The sequence below is a fragment of the Sinocyclocheilus rhinocerous genome, unplaced genomic scaffold (genome assembly GCF_001515625.1).
Source record: "Sinocyclocheilus rhinocerous isolate Xijiao unplaced genomic scaffold, SAMN03320098_v1.1 scaffold182, whole genome shotgun sequence".
In the NCBI taxonomy this organism is placed as follows: domain Eukaryota; kingdom Metazoa; phylum Chordata; class Actinopteri; order Cypriniformes; family Cyprinidae; genus Sinocyclocheilus; species Sinocyclocheilus rhinocerous.
In genome coordinates, this window is record NW_015655576.1 from 1,228,474 (window position 1) to 1,255,589 (window position 27,116).

Genomic DNA, 27,116 nt, shown 5'->3' on the forward strand with positions numbered 1-27,116 from the left:
AATGAATTAAAAACAAACAACACCAAAAAACAATAACAATCAAAACATGTTACTTGAAATAAAATAAATCTTAACTGAAATGTAATAAAATGTAAAAAAAAAAAAAAATCAGCTAGTTGCCAAAGAAACGCTTCTCATTTTTATGTAGCTTAATATGTACTAACTGAAATAACATTAATAAAAAACTATTAGACATATTTAAAAAATGACAGCACAACAAAATCTATAATAGTATATTATTGATATTAAAATAACACTGATTATTAAATGTATTATTATTATTATTATTATTATCATACTCTAATTTTAGTTAGTACATCAGTTAATACTAATACACTCAGTGACTTATAATTTTATATCATTATGTGGCATAGGTTCATAAAGAGCCAGCTGAAACTAAAGCTAAAGACAGGTTTATTTATCTATGGTTAGTCACTGGAAACGGTCGTCTGATGAGGTTCTGAGGTGGGAATTAATTTGACAGAATGACTGACGGCGGGTCCTGCAAGCCAACAGTTGCAAATATGAACACAAAAGGACAAAATGGCTGCGTCGCTGCTCTGGAGTATAAGCTTGTTTATTATTTCTGTGTTTTGGCCATACAGCCCTATTGCTCTCACATCACATCAAATGACTCTATGGATCATAAAGACACGCATAAACCTCTACCGACATATCCATGAATCAAAGCTGAAGTGAAATACTACAGCATAATAGCACTGTATTGAAGCGTTCACTGAAATATACAGGAGAAACATACACAGCTGCAGTATAATAATTGTTCCAAATAACCATATTTTAAAAATAAAGGTTCTAAAAAGGGTTTTTCAAAGTAATGCCATAAAATAATCCTTTTTGGTTCCCCAAAGAACCTTTCAGTGAACTTCCTTTTTTTTCTTCTAAGTGTGAAGAACATTTTTTAGTATGAAGAACCTTTTGTGCATTTGAAAGGTTCCATGGATGTTAAAGGTTCTTCATGGAACCATCAATTTCAGTAAAGAACCGTTATTTTTAATGCAAGTTCCTAAAGAATTTCCTGATATCTGTCACCATGCTGACAGTACTGTGTTTTTGAGCAATTTCTTTGTTGTAGTGTGACGTACTTTAGGTAATAAAGTGTAAGTTCATGCTAAGGTGAAGCTGTAAGTGGACTCTATAAATCTGCTCTTTTGCTGAATTGAAATGAGCTGAGAGTTGGAAAGATCCCTCTGGCATGATGGCTGAGAGCTTTCCATAGCTGCATCAGCATTAGACACATCTGCAGACATCAGCATCTCTGCCATCAATCTACAGCAGCCCTGTCAGTGACAGGTCACCTCTAACCAGGACATTTCTAGAAGACTTTTGATTGCTTTCACAAACTCTGTAATAAGTAAGGTGATAGAGGTAAACAGTTATTCTACAGTACCTTCTGATGTTAGAAGTACATACTGTAGCTTCCTTCTTGTGCTGCTGATTTAGTCTCTGCCTATTGAAATTCTATGGGGATGGCACCACGTAACAGTCCTGTGTGAGAAAAACATTACATGTGAAGACAACATGTGCTGTAAAAACCTCAAATATATTCAAATACTTACCATATACAGGTGCATCTCAATAAATTAGAATGTCGTGGAAAAGTTCATTTATTTCAGTAATTCAACTCAAATTGTGAAACTCGTGTATTAAATAAATTCAGTGCACACAGACTGAAGTAGTTTAAGTCGTTGGTTAGTGAGTTGGTGGGTTTTTGTTAAATGTGAGCCAAAATCATCACAATTAAAAGAACCAAAGACTTAAACTACTTCAGTCTGTGTGCATTGAATTTATTTAATACACAAGTTTCACAATTTGAGTTGAATTACTGAAATAAATGAACTTTTCCACGACATTCTAATTTATTGAGATGCACCTGTATATTGTTCCAAAGTGGAAAATAGTGCCTTAAAACCCGCCAGCACACAAGATGAAATGACAGTGACAAGAGTACATTTATGACACAAATGCAAACTATATTCTTGATAAACATTGCAAGGAAGGAGAGAACACTTAAAATAAGATTATTATTATTTTTTTATTTTTGTAAGTATGCAAATTTCTTCCTGCTAAAGCAGAAAATTTTAAATATAAAATAACCTAGATATAAAACAAACATTAATTTCATACTTTAAACTTGACATAATAATATTACGATTTATTATTTTTTTTGTTATGCAATCAAACATTGCAAGTGTTTATCAGATGGAAGCCTCATGTCATCTGATGTGCCAGTTGCTGAGCAGATTGCTTTTGTGTTTAGGGCTTTGAGACAATATGAGACAAAACAGCCTTCCCGAGAGGAGAGCAGATGAAAGCAGAAATGAGAGGGGTGGAGAAGAGAGGGAGGTGTTCTGTGGGCGAAGCACACATGCAGAGGAGGACTAATCAGCTCTGTGCAACAATAACAGAAAAAGTGTGCTTCACTACAAATGATTGTGCCACTTAAAAGAACAATTCACCCAAAAATGAAAATTCTGTCATCATTTACTCACCCTCATGTCATTCCAAACCCGTACGGCTTTCAATGGAACACAAATGAAGATGTTTTGAGATAGAGCGCATTTGTAGAATTTAATTTAAACACAACATCAATCAGAACTGATTTTGTTACAGTACATGTTGCTGGTCTTGTTGTGCACAATTCATCAGGGTATGTTGTTCCACAGAACAGAACATTTGTCTTCATAATCTTTATCAAAATGTAGTAATAATAATAAATCAAAAGTAACATGTTATTGATCAGAGAATGCATAGTTCAGGACACATGAATGAAGCAAATCAACTCATATCATCAGATCATAAAATTCCTAAGATCACACAGGAATAGTGCTACAAAATATAAAATGCAGACTTTAGGAGCACAAAATTTGAAACATTTCATACACTAGAGGAGAGATGTGTGAGGTTACTGTTGTCTTTTCCTCAGGATAAAAAAATCTGCGAAGCTAGAGGCTTCAGAAATGTCTCCATTTGCTCTCCATTTAATATGGATAAATTCATTGCTGTCTGAGAAACATGATATTAAAGGTGAAGTGAATATCGTTGATCATCTCCTAACAAGGCAACATATTAAATTCTGGGTAGATTAGATGATAAGTAAACAATCAGTTCTTGGTATCAAAGTGTTGGATGCAGGAGAAATGGGCAGGAATAAAGATTTGAGCGACTTTGACAAGGGCCAAATTATTATGGCAAGGTGACTGGGATGGAGTATCTCTAAAATGGCTCAGCATGATTATACATGACTATTTGCCTCTAAAGAAGAGGACATCATTTAAAAAAAATGCTTTTGTCTTAAACAACATTTGGGCAATGTTACTGGTCTACAATGTGTCTCTGTGAATCAAAAACACTGATCTCTGCCTCAGTTTCAAGCATAAACCTCGTAGATCATGCACATGGTGGTCAGTTGCACTAAAATGCCACATTTTCTAATAGACTGTATTAGTCTAAATACACAGGTAAACTTACTTGCTGAACTAGCAGATGTACGTCAAATCCTTGAACTAATTTCAGATAAGCACAACAAATATTGTCCTACTGGATGAGATTGAGCAATCACTCCAAACTCCAAAAAGCACATCCTGTAAACCTATTAGATAAACACTAGGAGTAACTATTTCCAGGTTTTTTCCACACATAGACACACACTCCTTTCCCACATACACAAGAAAACTACGAAGAAAACCCACCACATGAGAAGACAGTTTGTGCTGAAACACCTGCTGGGTCTCTGAAAGCAAATGAAGGTTGTAGAAGACTTTAAAAACAAGCCCACAGCGGATCAAAGTGGAGAAGCTGAATAATTCATTGAAGAGCCAGCCAGGACTCTCTGCTTCTCCAAGAGCTAAAGACAGACTCCCAACACATGATCCACAAAACCGCCGGAGAAACACTTTGTGGCTGAAAAAGAGAAAAGATAATAACTCCATTTATTGCATTTCATTTGCATTATCTACACTAACTGCATGTGTTTTACAGTTTTCAATATTTGTTAAGGTTAAAAGGTCAATGCTGAAGATAAGAGGTGTAACTGCTAAAAGCATTCACACAACATAAACACACTGTCTTTTGCTTTTTGTCACACACACAATGATAGCACTGCTTCACACTCAGCTGGAAAGCCATCAGTTCACCAAGAGTACGTACTTACCATTCTAGTCCGATCATGAGTGTGTGTGTGTGTGTGTGTGTGTGTGTGTGTGAGACTCATACCGAATCTGCTGTTTAGGATGTGTGATTAGGTATTGATATGGATAGATTTTTTTTCATTATGCACTATAAATCAAGTGAGAATACTGCAAAATCTGTTTTGTCTTTGTAAATTATCTGCATACATATATGAAAACTGTTGTAGGTGCGTCCTAATTCCATGTAATTTTTTAGTATAAATAGCATGAGTATGTAGTGTTCACACTACAAATTACAAAAAAAAACAAAAAACACTTGGATTAACATCATGCACTCAACTGTTGCAGCTTTCCTCATGTAGCAGAGGTGGAGCAGCTGTAAGACTCTGATGTTGGATCACAAAATAACATTTTCAAAATTCACATAGTTTACTACAATGTGCTTAGTATAAGTGCATAATGTATAATATGTAATTTGGTACACATATTTCCCTATAAAACAAGCTTTCACAGAGATCAACAACATTTGTGCTCTGATTCTAACTGAACCAGCTCTTTATGACCTTAGCAAGTTATCAAGAGGATAATAGTGCATCAGCTGCATATAGTAGTCGGTGGTTTGTTTCTATAGCTACAGACTATAATTTTTTAGGTGTACGCCTAATGAATCACATAAATGGCACACAATGTTAACCTTCCAGCTACTGACTGCTGTTAATGATTATTTCATTCTTGCAATTGATTGCCGCCTAGAAAGCAGAAACCAATTATTTTTTTGTCTTGTGACATCAGAAATTAATGACTCACGACAGTCTTTCTCAGCCACTCCTGGTGTAAACATCAGGTTATTCCAGACTCCATCCATATATGTTATCCATAATGATGTCTGGAAAACACGGACTTTGAGCTTGAATAACTCTTGAATGACAGCAATAAGTCTTGCCTCATTTTAACATCACTTATTTAGTGTCTATCATGTTGCTGGAATGCACTGGATTTACAGAAAGCTTTTTTAATAATATTTTTTTTCCATAAATGAAAAAGTACTTGTGATAGAAGATAGAAAAAATGAGTTAAATTATTTAATGTGATTTCATAAAATTACATTTTGACTTATTTTTTTAAATATTACATTTACTTGGAAAGCAAAATTACTTAATATATTAAGCCTTGTTGTCTGAAAAACATCAAAATTAACTGAGTTCACGCATAAACAAGAAAAAAATGTCAATGAGAAAAACAAACTTAATTCAAAGGGAAAAAGATTAGTTAGTTTTCTTATCCCACTGACAGATACTTCTTTCTTGTTTTAAGCAAAAACTCATTTTGATCAATTTGTCAGTAAATAAGACTTAATACCTTAAGTTATTTGCTTCTCCAGTAAATGCATCTTGTAATAAGATATTTAGATATTTGTATTGGAAAACAAGACAACAATCCCAAGTAAGAAATTTTTTTTTGCAGTGTATCTCTCTTCAAAATAAATCTCATTGAAGTGTAATATTGTTGCATATGAAAACAAGGCACTTCAACAGCTGCTCGTCTCTCTTTCCAAACAATGGCGAGATGCTTTTATGCTCTGTAAGCACTCAGTCGTCCTACTGACATACCCTTGTCGTACAGACATATTCAGTGTCCAACTGAAAAAGCACTGAGATTGTTTCAGTGATTGAAGCCTTTGTTCCAGCATGTCTGTGGAAATGGAATCGTCATGGTAACAGCTATGCTCATAAAACCTGAGGAGAACAATACAAGTACCCTTATCATCCCCCTAATGTGCATCTCGATCAGATCGTCCTCTATTTCTCTACCTTAGAATATCGCTCAAAAGAACTGCTAAAAATCCATAATAATAACAATAATAATACATAAATACATCTCAAATTCAGTAGCTATGAATTCAGAAAGACAAAAACTCGCAGTCTCTTCCCGATGATTCAATATCCATGTTGGCTAAGGAGAAAATAAAGCATTAATAAAGCAGGATCATGATTATCGCTGAAAATGATTGAACTTTTAGGAAAAGTTGGGAAAAGCAAAACATTATGTTTCCAATTTCCAAATGACTGCACGCTGGACTTCACATGAATAAGCAAAGGAGCAGATTTTATTTCATACATTAACAGTTTATGATCATATCCACAGATTAATACTGGCCAAGAGCACTACACAGGATTCAATACAAAAATAAAGTTATCATTAAAAAAATCTGAAAAACAGACAAAAGTAAGAGTATCACAAGAGAAAACTCCTTTAAACGTTTGTAATACGGTGATGATTTATTCTAACTGCTTTAGTACCATAACATTTTATGCTGTAGGTAAATATAAAAGCAGGTTTGACCCTCCTGTCTAACAGACCAAACATTCAGTCACAGGAATGAGGTCAATGTGATTTCCTGAGTATAATGTTTCTCTTGCAGAGATGGGCACAAATACATCAAAACATATTTTGCTACAAATTACAAATACTTGCTTATCAAATGTATTTGATTTAAAATACTGGTGTGAGAAATGTATTTAATTAAAATACAAATAATTTGTCATTTGAAAATACAAAAATACAGACAATATTTACAAGCAATCATTTGAAGTGCAAGAGACAGTGCCATTACACTTAGTAATACTGGAGTTGGATACACATACAAGAGAAAAATAAGTGCTTTCCCCTCCTTGAAAAACGTATAAACAACATATTTATTACTCACCCTCATGTTGTTTCACACCCATAAGACTGTCGTTCCTCTTCCGAACACAAATTTTTATGAAATCTGAGAGCTTTCTGTTCATAGGCAGCAACACAACTTACACATTCAAAGCCCAGAATGGTAGGAAAGACATTGCTAAAGTACTCCATGTGACTCTAGTGGTTTAACCTCAAATTTATTAAGCGACATAAGAGTGCTTAATAATTTTTTTTGTGCTTTGTTGCACAAAAAACATAATTTACAACTTTATTTATGAAAATATTGATCTGCATTGTGCGCTCACCAGAGCATCACAATGATGTGTTCATGTGATAGAAGACTCGTGTCAACATCGCACAAGAGTACCACGATGCATGTGTGTGGATACATTTTGTAAATAAAGTGGAAAATTGTTTTTTTGTTTTTTTCGCAAACAAAGCACTCACGTGGCTTCATAAAATTGGATTACTTGATGTACTTCATGACATGGATTACTTAAAGGCAGGGTATGTGATTTTTCAAAAACACTTTAGAAAACTGATTCGGGCCGAATAGCAAAACAAACTTGTAGCCAATCAGCAATAAGGGGCGTGTCTACTCGTGATGTGGAGGAGAGAGCGTTCAGTGCATGGGACGGACATTAGCCGAGCCGAGCGACAGAAAGATAGAGATGGCGGATAAAAAAACAAAAGAGGAAAACGTCTGCGGAAAGATAAGGCAAGAAGTAGGACCCGTGTAAAATATTGGATCAGCTTTCCAGTGCTGGAGAGAACTCAAGGAGCGGAGGCCTGCGATCGGACGCCGAGGTTGCTATGTTTCTTCTCAGTAGGTGAGTAACACCGTGTCTACAACAGCTAAAGTCTGACTACACTGGATGAGTACGACAGAGTTTTCATCTTGGGTGAACTATCCCTTTAAGACGCCGCCTACAGACCCAACAGGATGTCATATGATTCACTTGCATCTAGACAAAAACTGTGATAGGCTATAGTTGGCAGTACTATTAACACAGGTGAAGAAAGATATTGTATTATCTGAGAATAAAAATACCTACTTGATTAAGTATTTCAAATACAAAATACTGTCTCTCAAAGTATTTAATTACAAATTACATTAGATTTTTTCTTTATCCAGCAAAATACAAATTACAATACACTCAAAAGTAATTAAATACATATTTTAAATACATTTAATTAAAATAATGCCCATCTCTGCTCTCTTGTATTCTGCAGTAAACGCTAGAGTTCAGACAGTGAAACACTTCCTGTTTGCAAAGGATCTTTCTCTTCTTTAGGATCAATGGTATAAATGGTCTTTAATCAATGGTATAAATGCACTTGCTCTTTATTTTGATTGTTTCGTATGTCCCCCTTGCTATCTTCGCTGTGAATTTTCTGGGCTCTTGTTATTAATAAATCGCTGCTGCTCTCTACTGGAATGATGCTGATATTAAAACAGCAAGACGTCAAAGCTGCAGTATTTTTCTTGAAATATAGGCATTCAAAAGCATTTTTCAGCATTCATAAGGTTTTATGCCAGTAGTTTTACATGCATTTTTTAGTTGTTTTAGTATGCAATTAAAAATAAAAGACTCCCAGTTCTTTTAGATTATGCTTATTACATAATACTAAACTGTGCTTCGAAATATAACACTTTTTACAAAACAATTTTTAAATGATTCCAATAAGTAGATTTACTTTGGAAATGCTAAAATAGGCTACTACAATTAAAATGAAAAAAAGAAACTACATGAACGAACAAAAAGGAAATTGAAAAGGCTAATTAAAAAAATATAAAGAAATAAAAACTAAATAAAAAATTCTGAACTATAATATGCATGACGCAAATAATAGAAAGGGTGGAGAAGGGGAAAGACAGTTTACAAAGGAGACTGATTTTGTCACAGTTAATGCAACATAAACCAACTGCTGATTATGATTGAAATTGATGATAACACATGAATGTGTTTTATGATCTGGTGGATAGATTCATCTCTAGGACTCTGGTTGGGCAGATTCCTAAAAGGTTTTTACACCTGTTACCTTATTAGTCCCCACGGGTTATTTTACCTGCTTGTTGATTCCAGAGAGAGTTTCTTGGCATCACCAGATCTCAAATTGTGGGTCTGTGCGAAAGAGCTCTTTGAATTCAATTCTGTTGTTGAAGAGCCTACAGAGATACAAACACACACTGATATTAGCCACAACCCGCTGCTTGTATTCCTCATTTGCAAGTCACTTTAGACAAAAGCATCTGCTCAATTAATACATGAATACATGTAAATGAAACAAACACTTAACATCATTGCCATTAATGATTTTCACTCTGTTGCACATGACAATATGAACTACCAAACAAGCGTTTGGACACACTTGACTGAATTTGTTTTTTCATGACTAAAAACATTTGATGTAAAAGCTTCTACTTAAATGTTTGAAATCAGTTTTGTAGATAAATATTAATTGCATCAATGTATGATTTTTTTTTAATGGATGACAGTGTGATTAACAAAATGCTCTTAACTCAAACATAAAGCACTTTAACCCAGATTTCACCATTTCAAATAACTTTGGACAACATTGTGATACTCAGACACACACCTTACTGTCTTTATGTTACTGTTGCCAATTATGATCCTGTCCATTTTTAGAGCCCCAAAGTCAGTGATGCTATTGCCACTAAAAATGAGATTAAACAAACAAACAAACAAATCAGAAATGTAACAACGATTGCATTATACTTCAGAAATGTACACTTTGTGTTTCTTAGTCACTCACTCAATGTTTTGTGCTTTGTGGAGGTTTGGGAGCAGCAGATCCAGGCTGTCATCGGTGAGACGGCACTGACTCCGATCCAGTTCTGTCAGTCCTTCAGAATATTCCAGAATCAGCTTCAGACCTCCACAGACCTGCAGGTTCAGCTGAGTCTGACTGAGGTAAGAAAGAGACTTGGCTTCCTCAGGCCTCACATGAGCCAGAAACTGAAGCAGCAGAGATTTATCACAGCTGAAAGACAGAGCAAAAAATATATGATGTATTTTTGAATGCATTTATATTTCAGTCTGTTTGTGTATCGGTTCATGTTTCTCACCAGAGTTTAAAGGGGTCATATGATGCGATTTCAATTTTTCCTTTCTCTTTAGAGTGTTACAAGCTCTTGGTGCATAAAAATCCACCGGCCGCGCCTTTCTCAAGCCCGCCCGCCTGCCTCTGCTCACTCAGCCCGCCGGCCGTTCCTCACTTCATCCACCGGCCTCTGCTCACTCTAGGCCACGGTGTGTGATGCTGTTTCGTTGTGAAAGTGAAACTACTTTGTTTGGTCTTCCAAAAGAGGACATGATTAACAGAATGTAACACTGGGAACAGCTGATCCATTCCAGCTGTATTAATCTCACAGTCCTGCAGAATCAGCTGTGTCTTTGTTTCTGAATGAGCGCTCTGAATGACTCTGGACGTCACATGGCAGTCCTCAGCGGTCAGATGTAGAGGCTCTGAGTCTGTGTTTGCTGTCAGATCCAGAGCAGAACAGCAGGAGAAATCCAGCTTGTGCTGCAGGACAGAGAGCAGAACTGCTGCTGCCTCCTGCTGGACATCAGAGACACTGCAGCAGTGCAACATCTTCAGTAACAGCAGCCTGTCAACACTGAACACAGACAAACACTAGATCAGAACAGATTCTGGTAACATCAGTACCATCAAAAAAGCAGTACTAGTTTAATTAAAGCTTAGTTTAAGTGTCTTTCTCAATGTTTCTATGGTGATAGTTGTCAGATTCTGATTTCTCTTAATGGTTCTGGGCAGAGGTGGGGGACTCGAGTCACATGACTTGAGAGTCTGACTCGAGTCGCAAATTTAAGGACTTGTGACTTGCTTGACTAAATAAAGAAAATGACTTGACTTGACTTGGACTTGAGATCCGGTGACTTGTAGTGATGGGAAGTTCGGATAATTTTACCGACTCGGACCTTTGAGTCTCGTTCAGCAAAATGAACAAATCTTTTTTCGAGTCATTTCGTTCATTTTAACAAAATATAATTAAAATGTTACGTACTTGCTTGAGGTGAGCCACTGACTTGACTTGACTTGCTTGATTAGTTTGTACTGTGACTTGAGACTTGCTTGAGACTTGATGGTAGGGACTTGAGACTTGCTTGAGACTTGAACATGTGTGACTTGCCCCCACCTCTGGTTCTGGGTACCTTAATGTTTCCATTAATAATACATTTTTAGTACTTTTGAAGTAGAAATGGTTGGAAACACAATTCTATTGCTTAGTGATTGTTATAATTTAATTTAATTGAAAAGGTGTTTATGAACCTTTTTAAATGAAAATATGACTTACAAAATAATATGCTTTTAACTAGTTAAAACATAAATCAATGCTTCTACAAGGATTTGACATCACCCAGAAAACTACTGAATGTAACTGTGACTATGCCTGTCGTTTGTTCGTGGAATCACAGTTGAGCCCAAAAATTACTTTCACTGGCAGTCGATTGAAAACACCTGTTCTGACTCAGACGCTCCTTTTAAAAGAGGCTTCCATTTGATCCAGAGGGGGGCTTCGTTTTTGGTCTTGGGTTATTTATGCATTCTCGCTTCAACACTACATTACATTACATCCATGCACTTTACATTACACATTGATATTACTGATGTTTTCCAAAGACATAGTTGTTTTCTTTATTGCTTTTTAGAATGTGACTTTAATCTTTAAATAAAGTTATATTTTGAGCCAACAATTTGGGATTTACGTGTGTCCTCCGTTTTGTTGCTTCCCTTGAGTCAGGGGTCGTAACATAACACAGGCAGACTTGAGACCGAAAAAGTGAAGAATAGAGAAAAGCAGTGAGACCTAAGGTGGGAGACATGTGTGAAGAGAGGCAGAATGCTCTCCAGCTCTTCCTCTGGTATGGAGGTCCACAGCAGATTGAGTGAAACTGCAGTGCAGTGCTGCAGTGTGAAGCGCAGGGCCGCACAGTGAACAGAGTCCAGCTCTCTGCTCTGCAGGTTAATGTAGTTCTCCACTGAACTCAACAGACTGGACACAAAACCAACAGAGCCGGACTCATAGATCTCTCTGATTACAGACAGCATGAAGCTAGAGCTCATCCTGTACAGACACACATCATTTTTTTCGTTATTAAATCATTGTACATTTTTTTAGCATTTACTATTCAGTTTGTTTTGATTTGCAAAAAAATGAAAAGCAATACATTTTACATGCAGATTTTCTCAAAGAAATAATTACTTGTCTACTGAAACGGTTTACCGTTTAAACTTAATCCTGTTCAAGAATGGCAGAATTTCTCTGATGTTGCATTGAATGCTGCTCTTTCTGAGGTTCCGAGTGATTTGTTCAATTCTGTGCTGCAGGAAATAGTGAAGCTCTTCCCAGTTTAAGGAACAGGAAGTCAGATCCCCGTCCACCTTCTGCAGGAAGCACTGAGTCAGTTCCTCTTCCTGAGCTTTATAGACACATTCAACAAGCTTCCGGAGAGTCTCCTTCGATGGTCTACACATACAGAATTCATTATTTTATTTCTATGCCATGATAAATACAAACACTACTGAAATTTGTCTTACAGTCAGACCTGAGAGTCACTGGTCCCTGGTGACACAGTAGGACCAATAGAGAAACAGAATAAATCTTGTATTCAGTCAAGTTCAAACGCTGGACAGTCCAGAGTCTCAGAAGGATGGCTAAGCTCAGAACCCTGGACCGTTTCCTCTCTGACCGCTGTTTATCATTCAGATCAAGTGTGAGTTCATTAACAGCAACGAGAGCTTGAACTCTCATAGATCTCAGTGCCTGCACTATTCTCACTACCATATAATCACTCAGCCTGAAAAAAAAACAACCCACACTGTAAATATAAGCAAATCATAATTGAAAAAAAATAAGATCAACATTTGAAATGTTAAAGGCACAACATGTAAGATTTTTGCAATAAAATATCCAAAAACCACTAGTTATTTTGTTAACCTGTGTACTGACATTATGCTAAATGTTTCCAACAATGCTTAAATCCAGAGAAATTGCTGTTTTAACCAGTGAAATGGTCCGTGTCTTTGCGTCGCATGTCAATGGCTTCATATCCCTCCTACCCTCAGTTGTTAGTAGAAACCATGGAAACATGGTGCGCTTCTTGGAAAAAATGTGCAAGTAGTAGTGGTAGCGTCAAAGGCGACAATCTCTGGTAGCGTCTAGCAAGCCACAGTTGTTTGTTTTACACATTCAATTATTCATTATTTGCTGTGGGTTCTGTCGCCAAAAATAACCTCTTAAAATTAAAACTGTTGTGGAGGTGAACACGACAAATCCCATGATTCCACTCTCTGTCACTGTATCATTCAGCTACATCTTTGTTATTGTTTTGAATAAATGACCCCTAGCAGTGAAACTCATATATTGTGCCTTTAAGTTTATTTATAATGCTGTCTGTACCTGAGTGTGTGTATGTTTGTGATGCGTCTGAAGAGAAGCCTTGTTCCTCTTAGAGAGACGACTTTAGGTTTTAGAGTGAGGTTGAGTCTGTCAGAAGAGAAACGTAAGAATTTCCCCATAGACCTGCAGGTTTTGCTGGGTAATTGTCCTTCCAGACTTACGGAGAAGCCAAGAACCTCAAACAGTAAAGTCACCAGCTGTAGATTCTTCTCTGTACTGGACCACTTTAACTAGAATCAACAAACGCTGCTCAGAACAGCTGAAAAAGACATTAAATACTTGATTAACTAGATAAATTAACATGACCCATAACATTTGGAAAAAGAAATGAACAATGCATTGTATTTAATGTGCAAAATCTAAAAGACTCATTAAGAACTTAAAACATGTTCAAAGTTATAACAACAACTTTATGTCAAGTTTTGGTTGATTGGATTGTGGGGACTGAAGCGCAGATTTCAGTGGCCTGTATTATAATACACAACAAGGCAAGGCAAGGCAGAGATGGGCTGGATACAGCGGGGAACACCAAAACATGCAGGAAGAACATGTGGGCACATTACATGACAACCAGGCACAGAACAGAGAACACAAGGATGCAAATGAGAAGGATAATGAGGGAGGACAGGTGAGGTGAATAAACAGCCTGAGGACACTTGAAAGCCACACACTTAAACAAAGACAAGACAATACATGAGTGTCACAAAACAAAAACCAACTGGAGTAAGATTCTCTTACCTCAGCTGTGAGATGTAGGGCAGACACTGAAGGAAACTCATCATTTCACTCTCTTCCTCTGAACATCCTCTCAGTTCTACTGGTTTCTTCTCTGTTTGGAGTTTCAGCACTTCCAGGAGGATGGAGATCTGTCTCTGTGAGAGATCTATGATCCAGACATCAGGTGCTGACTGGAAAACTGACTGTAATGCTGGAAGGAAACTCCTGCCTGTTTGAGTCTCATAGTTCTTCACATGCGAGCAAAGATCCAGCAGGAAATCACTCTGTTTAATTCTGTCGGTCCATTCATAAGGAAAAGAGCTGTAAGTGCAGACTGATGATAACAGTTTCAGTATCTGCTCTCCTGTCTGTGTCTCAATCTCTGCTGCTTTAATGAACACTTTCACTGAATCTGTAACAAAATGGAAATGAGAAATGTGAATAAATAGAGATACAACAGAATTTATTATAGATGTGATGACTAAATAATGCAAATGAATAACAAACAGTGTGTTGTTTCCCGTTTTCTGATCACATTGTATTAGACACTTGAGACAGAGCATCAAAATACATATAATTAATTGACTTTTCTGATAACTGTATAAATATTTAATATCAAAATCAGATACATCATAGATTAACATTGAACGCATGTCTTGTTTTTGAATATATAGTTAAAGTTAAGTTTAAGTAAAAGTTTCATGAGTATTCAAGCACTGCAGAAGTGTAACATTTGAATAAGGCAATTCAATAATACTTAATTTTTAATCAAAAATAAATAAACTGTCAAAACAATCATAGCTGACACTCTGAAATGAATCACAACAATCGTTTTGAGTGGGGGGAAATATTAACTTCCACAGCTTGCTAAAGTCACATGAACAGGTGCCAGCTAAATAACAAAATGCATACTTCATAATAAATACATTTTTACCCAAATCTACAGTATTTTATAAGTATTTGACATCTTGCATTATTTTATTTTAATTCCTGGCATGTTTAGTTATTGAACAATGTTATATGGCCTGAAATGATCAATTTGCACACATTTGATTTTTCTAAGCTTAACAAAAATGTGGGTTATGGGCCCAGTTATATTCAGAGAAGGGCATTTCTATTATTTTGATTATACAAAACACTAAAAATAGCTAAAACCAAACAATTAATGGAGAAAAATTTACTTTTCAGAATGTGACAAAAAGAGAAATACTATTCAGTTCAACAGTCGCGTAAAGATTATTCACCTGTTATTTTACGATGATTAGGGTCAGTTTGCTTTGAAGTTAATTTCTTTAGCAGTTTTTTTTTTTTTATAGTTCTTGGTTTTGATGGTGCTAATTAATGTGTTAAAATAACCAAATTTCTTTACTCTTCATGAATTTATCCTTACTGGTTATAATATGCACATTGAATTGTGTTGTGAATTCAAAACTTTCACTTGCTGTATTTAAAAAAACAGCATTGCAATTTTGTAATGTTTTTCCAAATTACACCCCATTCCAAAAAGATGTAAACAAAAATAATGTTACATCATCAATGGCTGCTTGAAAATAAGTTTAATGGTAAAAAATAATACATCATGAATATCAATGCTTGGGTCTCTGAGGGTTAAATCAACAATCAAAAGCAAGTTCAGGTACCCGAGAAATGTGATTAGAGATATAAAATAACTTAGTTATTATAGATGTGATAAGACTAAATAATGTGAATTAATAACAGTGTTATTTGCGGTTTTCTGCTCAAATTGATTTAGACACTTCAGACAGAGCGTCAAATTATATGAAATGTGGAAATAAATATAATATGCACATTGAATTGTGTTGTGAATTCAAAACTTTCACTTGCTGTATTTAAAAAAACAGCATTGCAATTTTGTAATGTTTTTCCAAATTACACCCCATTCCAAAAAGATGTAAACAAAAATAATGTTACATCAATGGCTGCTTGAAAATAAGTTTAATGGTAAAAATTAATACATCATGAATATCAATGCTTGGGTCTCTGAGGGTTAAATCAACAATCAAAAGCAAGTTCAGGTACCCGAGAAATGTGATTAGAGATATAAAATAACTTAGTTATTATAGATGTGATAAGACTAAATAATGTGAATTAATAACAGTGTTATTTGCGGTTTTCTGCTCAAATTGATTTAGACACTTCAGACAGAGCGTCAAATTATATGAAATGTGGAAATAAACACTCAGAATTGTCAGCCGGGGCAAACCAAAGCGGTGTCCAAAATCGCCCACTATACCCTAAAATAGGACACTATCTGAGGGGACAGCCATTTGTAGTGGTGTTCAGAACCATAGTGGACATTATCGAGTGCACTCATCCAATCCCACAATGCATGGCAATAATGAGTGTACAATCAACAGCTAGAAAATACCCATAATGCACTGTGAGGGTCACGCTACAGCTGAATCATCCATCCATTTGCCAAACCACTGGTACAATGTGGGTACATAGAGGATTATTGTTAATGCTGAAGTTGTTCCACTTGTAACAGAAGTAGAAAACAGAAGCACAGAGGTTTTTATCAGTACATCCATACTGAGGATGAAACTCCTTGTGACACGATGAGCTGCACATAGAAATCAGTGTCTTTACAAAGCAGCAAAAAAAAGTAATAACCAATGCAGATTCACAGAGCCATACATCACAGAAAGAAAAAAAAAAAGAATGAAAAATAAAAAAGGGTGGCACCACAAGACATCCAGTAGGGGGAGTTGCTGCTGTATTGATTACATCTGGTGCAGCAGAGATAAGAATATCCATCTCGCCAATAAGGGGCGCCAGCTGTCCAAGACATGCTGATGAACACTTGTCATAGTTCCTCTAAGTCAGCACAAGGACGGCAAGAATGTGTGGTGTTGTCAACAAATGATGAGAACAGGCTGTCTTATGTAACTCTATTGAGTGATGGATGAGTCATGTGTGATACATCTGGAGAGAGAACATTTCATGTTTGATCAGTCCTCTCTTACGCACATTAAAGAGTATAAAATTAGCACCGTTCCTTCGCCAGCCTCCGGAACTGAGTCATCTTGTTGGCTGTCATCTCCTCCTGTATTAGGGGTATATAATATATAGTGACCTGAAGGAAGAGAGCCAAAAGCTTTTAAAATCTTAAATGTCTCCACTATGCCTGCTATTTCCTGCTATATCTTTTCTCCAGTAATTTTTATCTGAGGATGAAACATATGATAAAACCAGTTACACAGTAGACAATGTCTGTTAGTCATTTTCATTCATTTAGCATCCGTATATTCATGACCTTTTTGGCTTTAATTTTAGATTAAATTAATAAAAATAGAAAGTGTTTACAGACTTGGCAATAATTAAATACACATGTAAGTATACATTTAAATAATAGGATCAAAGTCAGCCAGCCGCAAGCAAGCACTCCACAAAATTGCAAGTGTTCCTCAAGCAAACAACTGCAAAGGGCAGATGAGGACAAGGAGCAAAGGTGCTTATTGCCAGTGTGTGAGAAACATCTCAGAGATGAGTCATTATGCTTTCGTTCTGTTGAGAGGCTGACCACAGAAATGCAAACAGGCCAAAATGAAGATAATCAAAAAAGCATTATGCCATCTTTACACTACAAAGACAGCAAAGAAGCCGCTTCTGAAAAGTATGATATACATTATAGATAAGGCCATGCCTATGCCATCTATTGTGTTATCACAAACAGCAACCTAAACTACAACGTAACATTAAGGCCTACATAGACTACTGGTATCTAAATATGATTTTATAATTGTATGCTATATTAGACCTATACACCCTGTGTCAACAAATGTATAGGCTAATGAGCAGCAATAAACTACATTTTAGCATTTTAGAATCCCTAGTCATATGTCTGTGGATATTTTGGTGAAAGTAACTCAAAAGTAGTGTAACATTACAATTGAGAGACAGTAATATTGTAATGTAACTAATTACTTTCAAAAGACAGTAAATAGTAATATATAATGTATTACATTTTGGAAGTAACTTGCCCAACACTGCCTAAGATAGATTGACGCATTAGACACAACTATTTTTTTTTTTCGAATACCACTTTGGCTGTAAGCCAAATGCCTCATAATAATTTCTGTTTTGTTTAATTAAAATTTTTTAATTTTCTGTTTAGTTACATTCATACATACTATAATGTTTTAATTCAAGTTATATTCACATATTTTGGACTAATGCTTACATGTTTTTGTTTTATGCAATATTATTTAATGCTGTTTTCCGAGGGTCCTAGTGACTGAGCGTCCTTGTTGTATAAAACCATATAAAAAGGATCTCCATATCTCCCAAAAGGAATACATGAACTCATAAGATATGAATACCGGACGAGGTTGAATGAATAAACAAACATAGGCTCAGAGAGCCGCATAAACAGTCCTCACACGGCCCATGCTGTGAACCACTGTCCTTGTTACACCTCTCTCTCTGCCTTATTCTGTTTGTTTTTCTACTTTCATTTTCTGTCTTGCGCAACAAAACTCAATTGTTTGATTGTATATGTGACTAGCACACGCATCGACAAGACTCCGCTGTTTGTGGAGCCACTGCTGAATTAAAAAGGTACTGACAAGAACCCAGGGGTTTTTGTTGCCCTCTGGCCTGGAGTGGCTCAGACCCGGTTTGAGATATTATGTAATCCATGTTCTCTCTCATCTAAGCACCCTGCTTTCTTTTTGCACTACTCCACTGTCAAAATGACTACACAAACTTAATCTCCTAATGCAAATGCATTGACATATGCATGGAGTCAAAATTAGCCATAAATATCTGCAAGTGGGTTTAATGTAAAACCATGATCATAATGTACATACACACTCTTAAAAATAAGATTTTATTTTTAGAATTCTATTGCGTAGCAATTGAATAGAAGAAATCATTTTGGATTCCCCATAGAACCTCTCAGTGAACAGTCCTTAAAATAAACTTTTTTTTCTTAGTTTAAAGAATATTTTAATAATCTGAAGCAGCATTTCCCACTTTAAAGAACCTTTTGTGCAATGGATATGTTCCATGGATGTTAAAGTTTCTTCACGGAACCATTGATGCCACTAAGAAAACTAAACTTTATTTTTATGTGGTGTATTATACTTATTACTCTGTATAACAACAGAGTGCATTAGTGCCTGCCCACTTTTTCAGCAGTGCTGGTTCCAGAAGCATTTTTTCCTTTCATTTTTCCCATAGGGATTTTTAATAAAGTTTTCATGAAAGCGTTATGAGCCGTGAACCAAACCAACCAACCAACTACGAGGTGAATCACAACATTACAAACTGTTATTTGTAAAAAAGCTTTTGAAAATCGGGGGGGAAAAACAAAGATACAAGACTTTGAACTTAATGGCTTTAATGAGGGACAGAACTACAATCCCATGAACCATTGCGACTGACATAATCAAATTAAACAATGGATAATTGTATAAAGAAACAATATATTTTTATATTTTTTACAATATAAGTTTATTGCAAAATATGCAAAATATATATATACACACTTACATATACATACATATATATATATATATATATATATACACAGTGTTGTGCAAGTTACTTCCAAACTGTAATACATTATAGATTACTTGTTACTGTTATTTAAAAGTAATTCCTTAACTCGTGGGCTATCCAGGCTACTAACAAAATAGCTTATAATTGGCAAAGTGAAGGCTCAAGACAATGCAAGAAAGGATGACAGTCAGAATCACAAACGATCCAAGTCTGTTAAAAGCATGGTAGAGGTAACGTGATTATCTGGCAATATCTGTGAATAGCTTGGGTCTATTCATATTAGACACAACAGGACTATATGTAAATTCTAATGCCATGACAAGATGCGCATACGTCCATCTCGCGTATGTACAGCCTTCTGTCATCTTCACCCATTAGCCGCTTTTCCACTGACCAGTGCGAGCCGGGGCTTACAGCGAGCCGGGCGGGGCTAATAGCTGCGGACCTCGACCACAGAGGCCGGAATCACATTTGCTGCTCACTGCAGAGCAAATGGGTGGAGCTAGACATCCAGTGGGGAGGAGCTACACGGACGTCCAGCGGGGAGGAGCTACACGGATGTCCAGTGGGGAGGAGCTACAAAGCGCACAGAGGGCACCATTTGGAAAGATGGCGGATGGTGACGGTCACAGACAATTCGACGTAATGGCAGTATGTAAAAACTAAACTTTAAAGATAAACTGAACTTTGATACGCATGTAAAATATTTCCTTAGAATTATCTCGACATGAATGTTAATGTTAAGACAAATATTTAGATATATATTTATTAGGGGTTGAACGGATCGTAGTTGATTCGGCACCATGTGATCCCCGGATTAATTGCAAAATTGAAAAGGTTATCTTTTGTACGTGTATATACGCTCTATTTTAAACTATTCCACCGCAAGAACAGGCGAAAGAGAATTCGATTCGGTGTTCGTGCGCTGATTTCTATGCGCAGCCGCACACGCGGAGATGCGCGTTTCACAGCGCGCGAACACCAAACTAAACCCTCTTTCGCATCTCTTTGCTTTTGAACAGACACATACACATAAAATGATGACAAACTACGCATCTCGACATTCTCATAAACAGTCGATTATGTCTTAAGCGAACGAAAACAGCTGAAAAAGAAATTGGATGTTTATCATTATACTGGATCCGTGCATCATGTCTTAAAGGGGCAGCAGCCTATAAATACCTGCTGCTGTCATTTAATGCTTATCAAACAACAAAACACAGCTTTGACAAAGATTCATCTATATTTAATTTATACAGTGAACACTATGCACTGTTATTTTACACTTAATTATTATATTTCTGTACCTCAACACTACTGACCTTATTTTATTTTTATCTTTGTTCTGTTGTATTTATTTGTGCTTGCAATTTGTGTATTTGTTTTACTGGCTGTTCACTTGTCTTTACTCATGTTTGAACTTTATTGGTTAGGTTAGTAGCTAGTTTTTGCTGTGGTATCGAAGAAATACTTAGCTCAAAGTAATAAATGGAAAGCAAAGCTACATTTAAATAATTGAAATAATAGCCTCGGACCTCGAGCACAGAGAGGCCAAAATCATGCGGGCCAGTAGCCTCGCGGCACTCCTGTAAAACCCGCCCTAAACACGCCTTCACTGGACTACGTCACACAATACAAAGTTCCACCAGCGAGAGGGAGATGAATTAAATAAATTGCTAAACAAATATATCAGAAGCTGTCGTTTAGTCTTTATTTACAAACTTGAAAAAGACACCACACGCAGCTATTGACTGACCACGAACAGGAAATAGAACTTAGGCTACTTGCGGCATTTTTGATTCGTTAATGTCTCGCAGTCTTGCTGTTCTTTTTTTCTTTGAACAATTCAATTTTGGGCTAAAAGTGTGTTGTAACGCATGGGTGATCGTGATTTCACCAAGTACAACATGTTCCTGGATCAACATCCTTGTTGATCCTGGAACAGCATTCCAATTAACCAATCAGAATTGAGGGATAACTTTTCAGGAAATATCTGTTTTAGGCTTACGATCAGGGTTAGGTGCTTCTACACCCTTGTTAATCAGCACCTTTGAATATGTCCACAGATTTAACTTCTAAGTAAATTATAAAAGTATATTCCTCCTTACACACACATCTCCAAAAACTTCCACCATTTATCATAGCTTTCTCCTCTCCATATCATACTGCAGCAGTGTGTGTGTGTGTGTGTGTGTGTGTCAGCATCCCCTGATGATAGAACTAGATCTTTTTAAACTAGGCGAGTGCGTCACACACACTCAGGGACAGGTTGTTCAACGGCCTGCCCCAGATTAGATCTGCTCGTAGTGCTAAAGTTAGCAATGTAATTAGCACATAGGCTAATTAGCCCAGAGACATTATATATATACACACACACACACATTCCAAATATTTATTTTGAAAGCGTCGAGAGACGCTTCACAGAAGCGGGTGGAGCTCAGTGCTCATTTGGCACATTTTTGCTCTCTAATTGGTGGAATTTTCTTTACAATATCATGAGTAATGTAGTTTTTCACCAGGGATTCCACTGTTAAACACTATTGTTTAAAACATTAGTTGAAATGATGCAAACTGATGGCTTCAATAATAGTGTATACAAATGATTAACAACCTCGAAGCTACAGGTTTATAAGTTAAAGTTAAAAATCAATTTCCCTTTGGAGAAAATGAATGGTATTTTTACTTCTGGAACCCTAGTGTTGCACTCGCACAGTTCAACAGATGCTGAAAGACTATCACAAGAGGGAACATAGCAGTACAGATTGGGTAATGTGAGGTAAGGTCAGCTGCTCTGAGCAGGGAGCATTTTGGGACATCAACTGCTGTTGACCAATCACAGCATAAAATGCGAATTAGCTAAAGGCTCTGGTATTTGATTGGCTGGCGGGATCAGGGCCAAGCGCCACTCTCAGTTAAACTCTTCTAGGAAAATGTTGTTCTGAGACAGTGTGTCTTTTAGCATACACGTCTAGGGAGTAAAGGGTAGCCTTGAATCAGGCTTAATACCGCAGTAGGGTCAAAGAAACAAGGCGGCAGGCATTTTGAGAAATATCCTCTTAAATCGTGATAATTTCATTCTGCTTAAATATATTCTGCCACTTGTCTTCCTTTTATAAGTGCTGCTCAATGGATGTAGAGGCAGCTCAATGGAAATGCTAAGAGTCATGAGCAACACTATGTTGTAGGCTGTTTACACAGTTGCTGTTTCAAGGAAACATCCAAATCATATTTTCTGCTGGTGAAAAGATGAAGATATATATATATAGCAAACATGCAGGTCTAAATGGGTCCTCTGTTTTTTTTTTGTTTTTTTTTTTTGTGTGATAATAAAATGGCTTCCTGCATGTTGGTTAAACCACACTGACTTCATTTGGCCAACAAACATTTTTCAAATATTAATAGATATTATTTTAAAGCAAAATTGCTCTGTTCTGTTTTTTTGTAAAGTAATAATCATAATAGCTAATTATGCCAAGTTACTTTGTGGTGTAACAAGACAAAAACATACTGACTTTGATTTGGCCAAACATTTTTCAAATATTACTTTAATAATATTTTAAAATAAAATTGCATTACTACTATATTTTTTTCCTACAGAAATAATTATAAAAGTTAATTATACCAAGCTACTTACACTTTAAAAAATAAATCCGCAAAATAACAGAAAAAAGTACTGGCAGCTCATTACACAGGACATTATCCATTAATTTTAATTTTAATTTAATTTCTGTTAACTCTAAAACACAACTCAACATACTGACTTTGATTTGGCCAAACATTTTTCAAATATTACTTATTAATAATATTTTAAAATAAAATTGCATTACTACTATATTTTTTTCCTACAGAAATAATTATAAAAGCTAATTATACCAAGCTACTTACACTTTAAAAAATAAATCCGCAAAATAACAGAAAAAAGTACTGGCAGCTCATTACACAGGACATTATCCATTAATTTTAATTTTAATTTAATTTCTGTTAACTCTAAAACACAACTCGAAGTATAAAATTCAAAATGCAGGTTCAAATTAATACAGTACATTGTACCCTATTGTTATAGGATTTTTTTAGAGTGTATGCCAACATTTCTCTTTTTTTCTCCAAGAATTTAAGCATTTTAATGAGACTTTTAATGAGATTTTTTCTTTTTTTTTAAATAAACAGTTACACCATTTAGAATTTTTGGGCTTGACAAAAATATTAAAATGACTTTTTTTATTCAGAAATTGAAAACGTGTTCATAATTAAAAGGTGTATTGAACACTAAAAAAATATTTGTTGGTTTAACTTAAAGCAAGTTACCTGGTTGCCTTAGAATTTTGAGTTAATTGAAACTAAGAATTTATTACAAGTTAGTTATTACAATGATAGTGGTTTTGTAGTTTCAACTAATATTTTGTTCTATGAATTAAAGATTATTTGTTAACAATGTTTTGTTGTCATAACTTTGGATTAATATCGTATCAACAGAGAAAATCAAATGTCATAAGTAACGTTTACTTACTTTACAATCCAGATGAGTCTTTTAAATTATATAACATGGCATTAGAAGAAAAAAAAAGCAAATTCAACACATTTGTGTCTATCCTTATCACAGGGCTGTTTATATAAGCTATTATTACTGTTATTCAAAAACCTATAGTTTTGAACGCATGTCTAATGCAATACCTATGACCGTATATTCACACAGCATTACAATGGGTTCTGGTGAGGCACTTCAATAACTGAAAGAAGAGTTTGTACCTTCAGAACTTCACCTGAACCAAGGTTTTATCAGCAATATCACATGAACGCACTTCAAACGAACTCTGAGGGAGCTGCTCGTGCGTTTCATACATGCATAAAAGGGACAGTTTGAGTATAGTTATCTTTAGTTTTTTCCTAATTTTTCATCTATGTATAATGTATCTGACGGATGTCTTTTAGGGATTATAAGACGCTGTCAGGTTTAAATAAGTTAAATTTATTTATCCATAGTTGTCCGTTGTGCTCCATCTCGTGCTGTTTGAACGGTCTCCAATGCAGCATTGGGCTCAAATAATACATACCAAACTGTATTTTTATCATTCTCTAGATAAGTTCAGCTCAGTACTGCATTGGAGAATATTTATTATGATATTTATGTGGACAATACTGTGAAACCACGTGTATTTTGAGGCTTCAGAGTGCCGCGAAACTAACACTGGCATGAAAATACAATGCTTTAAACCATACTTGTACTCTTCTTAGACAACATACGTTATTTTACACATATTAAACCAATAAATACAGATATTTACTTACCAAATTTGTTGATTGAGAAAAATTCAAGTTGAGGGGGCAAATCAGTCAATTTACAGTCAACTTACAAACTAGTTGAGACAGTCAAAACTTAAAATGTTAAGTTGAATGAACAAATACAGAAACTGCAAGCTGTGTCAACTTAAAAATAATTGAAAACAAAACTGTGAAAAAAAATTTTTTTAATTGAAATCTTTTTTAATTGAATTTTTTTGTGTTGTTTTTTTTACTCTTATTTTATGTTGTGAGACTTCTTTAGATTTTTTAAAATGCTCTTCACACTAAGAAATCTATTCTTTGAAGAACGGTTAACTCAAAAGTTGAACCAAAAATGGTTCTTCAGTGGCATCACTGCCTTTATTTTTAGTGTAGGTCTGTCTCGACCGCTTTACACATTACTGCTAAAAATCCAGTTTGTTGTGATTGGCTGAATACCTCAAGCGTGTGATGGAAATGTTACGCCCCTTACCATACTGTTTCCATGTGTCCCGGCGCGACGAGACAAAACCAATAAAACTCATTACAAACGAGGCATTTGTTGCATCCAGTGGGGACATAATTACTGATTATAATGACTTATTGTCTTTTTACGCGTTGCGTTGCGTATCGTGCCGCGCAAACATAAAACCATGTCTGCATTTGTGATCGGAGAAATGACAAACAACAAGCGCTACTCTACACTGCTCAAAACTCGAAAATGACATATTCAGTGAGTCTTCAAATAAGACCTGATGTCTGAAGGTCTTGGTAGGTAGCTAATCGATAATGAAAAGGCCCATTGTGATGAAATGAAACCATTTAATTGCATCAGAAACTAACAGAACACAGCCTTCCAGACAGTGAATCCTCAAATATGCACATGCGGGAAAATTAGGCCATCTATATCTGTCCTACCCCACTGATTATGAATGTATTATGCAGCACTGTTACGTAACGGCAGTTATGCACTCATAGTCCCTCTCTCTCCTTTGTTCCCCCTCTCATTCTCGACTGCAAGAGGTTATGAGATTTCACCAGCTTTTTACGCACAAAACACGAGCGACAATAATACCTTCCATAGCCCGATACTCCATTCGACTCCAACAAAAAGATTAGTATTTCATGGAAGAACAATGTCATATGGGAACAAACAAGAGTCTTAAACCATAAGCAGACATTCCACGTATGATTTATTTCATGTGTCATGCAAAGCTCAATTACAGCTGAGGTGATAGATTGGAGGATTATGGGAACACGTTTACTGCTCTTTGTAATATTAGGAAAATTTTCAACATGCAAATCTCATGCATACATAATCCCCTGATTTTGTTTATCTTAAAATGTAATGCAACATTGTTTGTTATTTGTAGAATGGGGTCTTAAACCTTTTTCAGGTGAAGATGGAGCAAGATACAACATGGGCTGTCACATTTTGTAAAAGTGAGTGTTGTATTTTAAGCATGGCCTATAATAATGTGCATGAAGTACAGTACAGTAAAATATATGTACATACTCTTATGATGCATTGCAAATCCATTAACATCATATACTTGTAGTTTGCAATTTAATTTTACATATTCATTTAAATGCGAGAAGAACAACGAAACATCTATAGCTTCCTAACTTCACCTTAGATTAATGGTTTACATTTGCATTTATTCATTCAGCAGATGCCCTTTTCCAAATAAGGAACATCACAAGCATTTTGTCATAAGAGCCAATAGTTATCATAGTCTACAATGCCAAGTTGAAAATATGAGCTAAAACACAACCACAGCAGAAGTGAAATGCAGAAAAGAGAAAAAGAACTTTTTTTAAAGGGTCAGAATATTTATACATGTTTTCACTTTTTCCACAATAAATAATCAGATTTTTAATTTATTTTTAAATTTTTATTTTATTATTTTTCTTTATTTATTAAGATAAACTTTAAAAACATTTTATAAATTTTTTCACTTGTTTCTCACCATGAATATAGCCGTGGTGCTAAATTATAAACAATCAATCAGTCACTGAACCAATCAAGCTTTGTCAAATCAAAGTCTATCATGATGAACTTTGCCTTGCTAATTAATTTTTAGCATGTTTAGTTTGTAGTGATTGTAGTATTTACTTTTCTTGCATTGTATTTTACGAGAAAGTCGGCTTTAATCAAAAGAACCCTTAGGGAACATACTGTAAGTTATTTAGCATTTAATACAAGTAAATCACCATGACTTCTCTCTGGCTTTTATTTACATCAATGAAATGCCCTCTATTACATGCCTGGGACGTGGACTAAATGCCATCAAGAGTAATTTATCAGCTCCACTTAAACGTATATATGGCGA

The 27,116-nt window shown here is 35.6% G+C and overlaps 1 pseudogene; it reads right to left on the reverse strand.

The window, feature by feature from the left end:
• Positions 1 to 11,547: 11,547 nt before the first annotated feature.
• The window catches only part of LOC107718586 (uncharacterized), a 61,655-nt pseudogene continuing 46,086 nt past the window's right edge, over positions 11,548 to 27,116 (reverse strand).